Source organism: Lonchura striata, chromosome 2 (assembly GCF_046129695.1).
Source record: "Lonchura striata isolate bLonStr1 chromosome 2, bLonStr1.mat, whole genome shotgun sequence".
Lineage (NCBI taxonomy): Eukaryota > Metazoa > Chordata > Aves > Passeriformes > Estrildidae > Lonchura > Lonchura striata.
The window spans coordinates 760,002-767,144 of NC_134604.1; positions in this window are offsets into that span (position 1 = coordinate 760,002).

Sequence of the window (7,143 nt, forward strand, 5' to 3'; positions counted from 1 at the left end):
CGATAACTGAGGGAAGCATATGTATTTTGCTGGTTTGGATTCTCATTTTGCTGCAGAATTAGAGTTAATTTTGGAGTTGTCAGAGGGGGGAACCTTGGTGCAAGTAAATTTTTAATGGAAGCCCTAGATGTTTCTTGATATTTCCTTTCGTTATTAGAACTTGCAAGCACAAAGACAAGGCAACTTACTTTAACTAATCCCAAGGTCAGCTGTTGTCCTTATTAATGTGTAACCTAGATATACAAAAATGGTTTTATGCAGGGTACAGCGAAGCATGTACCAACAAATATTCAGCTTTATCTTACGTTTTTGGGGAAACAGTGAAATACTAGAAATTTTTTTTCTAATATTCTGAGAAGTATCTTGCATGTGTAGCAGATGAGTTGCCTAAATATAGAGAAATCAAAGAATGGTGAAGTTTGGGATTAGTTTTTACAGGGCTAAATATAATTAGTTTGTATAAACTAATATTTTCATCCTGATCATTGAAATACATACAGGGAAAGGCATAATGAGGGATACAGTGGAAAAATAAGGAATAAAACTGGATGTATACTTAAAATTCTCTTCTTTCAGCCCTATTTTTGATCTCTCAAAGAATTATGATGTGGAAGTGTCTTAGTTTAATATATGGCTTAGCATTTACTCATCTTTTAGTAAGTTTCCTTAATCTAGGTATGTAATAGTCTTTTAGTTGGGTAGGGATGCACAGTTTTCCTTTAGAGGTGATGGAAATTTCATAAATAAATTGGAAGACCTAAAATACATCTGAAACGTTCCTGTGTTAATATTATCTTCTTTCCTTCTGAAAGGCTTCATGTTCAGCAGAAGAATGTACTTTGTAGAAGAAATGCTTATCTCTTGTGTTTTGTCCTGGGCTGATCCTCTAGTGTTAGTGGGAGAGATCACTTGGTTATTTGACAGGTAATGTTGCCAGTTCTGCCGTGAGTACAGTCCAAATGCTTCTTTAATTTGCTTCAGAAAAATCATATAAATATAGCTCAGACTATTTAAACTGCACCACACAAGTAGTTTTGCCTCAGATGAGGTAGCAGGCACATGAAAGCTATTTTCTGCTAGTCTGTGGCAGAAATTACTCTTGCCTCTTTTTCTGAAGGCTGGGACAAGTGGCTCTATATACAATAGAGCAAGAAGGCATTAGGACTGAAATTTCATTTTGCTGCTTCTAAACCACAAATGTCCTTCAGCAAATACTTGAGAAAATCCTTGCTGAACTAAATTGCAGATGCCTAACAGTTGTTGATAGTTAAGTTTCTTAGACAACCATAGGTTCCACTGTTTGCATGCAGCAGTTTAAATGATGCACTTAGCAGCCAGTCTTTATACTAAAATGTTGGGGTTTTTTCTGAATAATGTTTGTATTTGAGCTTGCAAATTATTCCTGATTTTTTATGAATTTATATATATATTGTCTGAGGAATTGCAATTTTTGTTTCTACTTGTTGCAGGTTATCTGATGAACAAATATGGAATATATGTTCCTTTGAGATTACCTGGGTAATTTTTACTGCACTTGATGTTCTAGTGTGTCTCTCACAGATACATCTTTTCCTTAGAGGATAAAATTGTAGCAGTTCAGGGAGACTGACTAAATGACAATAAAATGTAAAAACCAGTCAGTTCCCCTGCTAGTGGAAAAGACACTTTATTTTTCCTCTCCTGTGGTATTAATTCCCCCCTTCCCCCTTGAGGACTGTGCCACCCAAGTAAGTATGCATCAAATATTCATAAAGTCTTTCAAAATGTCTTCTTTTAATAGTTACACTTCTTTTTTTTTTCCCAGATTGGCTTTCTAGGACAAGTTACTGAGAAACACTTGCTTTCTATATGCCTACCAAAAAGTTGGTGTATTTTTAAATGTTTTCTTTGTCAGCAATGGAAAAAGCATAGGATCCTTTTCTTGCAAGAACATAAACCAGTATTTACCAGGAAAGGTGCTTTATCTCTTGGAAAGTGCCATGCCAAATTTCATTGTGCAAGAGCTCTCAGTAAGAATCTTTTTTTTTCTGGCTTCATTACGTTTATAAGTATCTGGGCCAAATTTATTTGTAGCATAATTCTACTGAATTAATTTGGGTTTTTTTGAGACTTTCACAGTGGTTTTCTACCTCTAGACTAGAATTTGAGAAGAAAATAATTTGGTATTGGTTTGTCTTTCTATTTCTTGCTGTCTTCTGTGAACAATGGTGGGTGGTTAAACTGGTACAGTTCATATATTTTCTATAAGTGTTTACATTTTGGATTTATGGTTTAAGTATTTGGTTTGTATTGCTGAGTTTGGAATTTTAAATAAATGATTTGTACATTTATTGAAAATGTTATGGTGTATCTTATATTGACTCTTATGGCTATAGTCATAATCTTAAAATTGGAGAACTCTTCTGGACATGGGAAGCTCAGGAATAGAAAGCAAGTGATGACAAGATAAGAGTTGACATTTCTTTACTTGGCACAGCTGGTGGCCACTGTTCCAGTGCCTAGAACAGTAAGAGTGTAGTAGGGTACATGAAATGAGTTCACCAACAGCTCTGAAATTGGTCTTTGTGATTTGCAGCCCTTTGTTTCTATTCCTTGGCCTTCTTTTGTGTTCTTAATTGCCTGCTGTGTTTAAATTAAAAGATGTGGCTGTATTTTGTACATAGTTTTCTGGAAAGAAAATTAAGATTTAAGGGCTTATCAAGAGAAACACAATTGCAATGTGTGGTGTTGCCTGTCTTGGTTTGGTCAGATACCTGCTCTCTTCTTAAATGAACGAAGGTTAATTAAACATCTTTTTAGGCTTTAACAAAAAGAAACAGTTCAGTTCTGACATACATGGAAGTCATGTTTTACTGCAACACAGTTCTCTGAAAGGTAAAAAGAATACAACAGTAACAAAACTGAAACAACAAAGCTAACTTTGTTTTCACTCCATTTGTAACTCATGGAGGTTAGTGGACATTTTAAACTCTTTACTATGTTGTTTCTACTTCATTACACCAGAGAAAAGATGTTTATTTCAAGTGGGACTCTTCTTGCACTTCTGTGAAGGTGTTTGCTCTTAGGCTGGTGAGGCACTGGAACAGGTTGCCAAGAGGAATGGATACCACCCCTGGAAGTGTTCAAGGCCAGGCTGGATGGGGCACTGAGCAGTCTGGTCTGGAGTTGGAACTAGGTGATCTTTAAGGTCCCTTCCACCTCATTCTAGGACTCTGTTTAAAAATCAAGAATAGGCACAGCTAAAGTAACTCCAGGTCTGAAAAGAGAAGAGTAGTGCCCTTTTATTTTAAAAGCCTTAAAGCTGGTCTAGTAAGTTTAAATGCTCTGTGTTGTAGGGATAGTAACCATAGTATTTCAGGGACTCAGGTTGAAGTTCACTGTTGTCCCTGGTTTTTATTCATATTTGTAATAAGATCAGACCTTAAAATCTTTGGCTAGATTTGGAAAATGAAGGTATGGCTAGGATGGGCCCATTTTGTTCAAATGGAAGTAGTTACTTTTAATTTTATGGGCTGAAAACCTTACTTATGCTAGGGTTTGTGGGGTGGTGTGAGAAGCAGGAAAGCTCTTGGCTCTGAGCCTTGCTCAGCAGTAGCTAAAACAGCCCTATGTTATCAGTGCTGTTTGCAGCACAAATCAAACACAGACCTACCATAGCCACTGTGAAGAAAATTGCCTGTCTCCCATCCAAAATCAGTATAGCTGCTCTTTCTAGCATGTGCAAGATGATATTCACCAAGGGAAGGAATATCAGAAAATTGTGCTTAGGATGCCCAAATAAAATGAGTTGCGTCTGACTTCTAAGATGCTTTAATTTGTGAAAATTAAGAAGCCCATGATCATAAAGGATGCTCTGGAAAATGTAAAATCTGACACATTGTGTTTGAAGTGTTCATGTGTTGGACTGAAAGCCATAAACCCTTAGAAAAGCCTAAACAATTCTCAGACAATGTACTGCTGCGAGGGGCAGCAGTCTAGCAGGCAGGGAAGTTTGCTTAGCATTGTGCTAAACTGCATTCAAGCAGCAGCCTTTGGGAAATCTCTTCCTATCCAGTGTTACCCCAGCTGAAGTTATCCAGTCCCTTGAGTATTAGCAGGATGTTTTCTGGTGTGGGAAGTGCATGGAAGATGTGCTGAGCAGTTTACTGCTGCTTATGCCTTAGTCTGTAGGACGTGGGGAGAGACAGGACTCTACAACAGAAACTCTACAACCAGGATTTACTTTTCTTCTTTCCATCAGTAGTTCCTACAGCCCCTTCAACCTGAAGTCTTGGGCAAATGCATGTGGTGTTGGAGCCCATGTTTTCAAGACTGGCCCTCCAGCTGTCTTGTACTGGTGAGCTCTCCAGGACAGAGATGCACTTGTCATCACTGCAGCTTGCTAACTCCCAAGCTCAGTAGCTTTACAGCAGATTGGCTTTCCTATTGGTCTCTGATTCTGATACTGAAATTTTTAAGCACATGAACTAGGTATTATTTTACTACTAGGACAGATAAGCTACCTTTATCTCACCTGCTTTCTCACATTCCTAGCTGCCTGATGCTTTCCTTCCTTTGGTGTAGCAGTGTCAGTGTTAAACGGGCAGGATCTATTCTGGACAGGCTGTGGCCATGTCCATTGTCTGGTGGAGAAATAGAAAGGAAGACCAAGAAGAGTTTCTCTTAGTCCCAAAGGTGAGCAGAGTTATCTGAAAGAAATGGAAATCTGTTCCTTCCTGTCTGTCCTGGAGTGGGAATGCAGGTTCATGGAAAGGCTGATGGTGCCTATAGGAAATCTTCCTCTTAACCTTTTGGAAAAGGACTTGAGGAAACTGCAAGAAAATTCTTCTAGCAAAAGCATTATCCCTTTAAAGCATTAGAGGATGTGAAAACCATTTGGATGGCACCAGGTCAGCAAGAGTTTTTCCAACAGTTAAATAGACCTTATTGTTGCTGTGCCTGAAATCAGGGGCCATGCTGAACTTGTGTGCAAGATGAGAGTGAAGCTCACTGTTCTAACGACTGCAGAAGAACAAGACCTGGATGATTGTAGAAGGGAAAAAAGATTGGAGAAGTGATACAAGGGTAATGTAGCAAAAAGAGACAGATCAAAGCTGTCTATAGAAAGGAAGCAGTGTGAATTGTGCTCTTTGCAGGCTGTCCAATGCATTGTTTGTTAAATCTCACCATACTTCAGCACGAAAGCATGTTTTAGTTTGTCTCAGGGAGCAAACCAAAATATTCCTCAACACTTGCTTATAATCAATAATGGGTTCAGTAGTCCCATATATATTATCAAAAATACTGTGTTTTATTGATTTTTTTTTTTCTTTGTAGGTAAAAGAGAGGAGGGCAATGGAGCCAAGTGCCCAGCATAACTTCATCTTTACTGCATATAATTCTGGAAAAAAATAAGGAAAGACTGATTATTTTTCATTATCCAGCTTTCTGTACTCAGAATAACTGGCAAGTGATTCTGGTGTGATAAACAAGGAGGGATGTAAAGTGAGCAGCAGCTGTTACAGCTGTACTTCTTTTGGCACTAATGGCATTTAGATGTTGCATGGTGATGAGGTGGAACAGACCTCACTAAAGCCATTGACTCTCAAATAACCCAAACACCCTTTTACATGGGGCTTTCTGTAGAGCATGGGGGCAAACACAGAGAAATTGGTTTCTGGCCTCTCCGCAAAAGGGCTTACCATGTTAGAGATTAGAAAGGCATATTTGATTCATCATTAGGCCTTCATCAAGACTAAGTATAATGATAACTGAAGAATTTATGGAGAGAAGTAGTGTGGGGATCACTTCCCATCTCTGAGGGGAGGTGAAATGTAAAATGTGGCAGAAGGTAGCATAGCAGTACCTATTCCTTTAGAAGTGGCACGTTTTCTCACTGTTGTCACCTTCTGTACCTTCACCCCAACATCACTCCAGAGGTATTAAGAGATGAGATGATGCTTGGCATTTGGCACGTGAGTTTTGCATTAGGTTGCACTTTGAGCTGCAGAATTTGTAGGGGTATTTGATGCTCATGAAGGAAGACTGAAGAGAAATGAGACTGCTATGGAACTGGTAGACTTTGTATATTGAGACGGTAAAAAAAATCAGTACCAATTATAATTCAAAATACTGTATTTTTAATGTGCTCTGCTTGTACAGCCAGATGGCTTTCAGTTCTTGACCTACAGTGCATAATAGGAATAAAAACTGGTGCCTGTTGAGATTTTGCCTCCTATCTCTACCAGGTAACTACTGTTGTGTAAGATGAAGAAAGGAGAAGAATAGAGGTAAGATCACTTCTTCAAAATAGCTACGGCTGACGGGGATGGAGGCAGAAGACAAAAGCAGGCAATTTCTAGCAGCTAAAATACTGTGTTCACAAGAATATTTCAGCTGCTCTGTCTTGTTTCTGGTTTTAAGCAACTCACACATTCCTTAGTGAAAATAAGCTCAAACCCTTAAGCTGTACTCATACAAAGAACTTCTGGCAAGTGAGCATTTTGGCATTCCCAAACTTATGCAGCGTTTACCAAACTAATTAGAGATGTCCTGCGGATTGCAAGTGCCACCCGGCTGTGGCGCAGGGTGCAAAGCTCAGCGCTGTGTGCGTGTCCTCAGCAAGCATCCCGAAGTGCTGCCCTTTGTGCAGCTGCGTGGGCTCCCGTGGCTGGGAGATGGTTCAAGCCGCGATGGCTCGGGTCAGAGCTTCTCCCGTGGCTGGGAGATGGTTCAAGCCGCGATGGTTTGGGTCAGAGCTTCTCCCGTGGCTGGGAGATGGTTCAAGCCGCGATGGCTCGGGCCAGAGCTTCTCCCGTGGCTGGGAGATGGTTGGTGTCAGGGCTTCTCCCGTGGCTGGGAGATGGTTCGTGTCAGGGCTTCTCCCGTGGATGGGAGATGGTTCGTGTCAGGGCTTCTCCCGTGGCTGGGAGATGGCTGGTGTCAGGGCTTCTCCCGTGGATGGGAGATGGTTCATCTCAGGGCTTCTCCCGTGGCTGGGAGATGGTTGGTGTCAGGGCTTCTCCCGTGGATGGGAGATGGTTGGTGTCAGGGCTTCTCCCGTGGATGGGAGATGGTTCATCTCAGGGCTTCTCCCGTGGCTGGGAGATGGTTGGTGTCAGGGCTTCTCCCGTGGATGGGAGATGGCTGGTGTCAGGGCTTCTC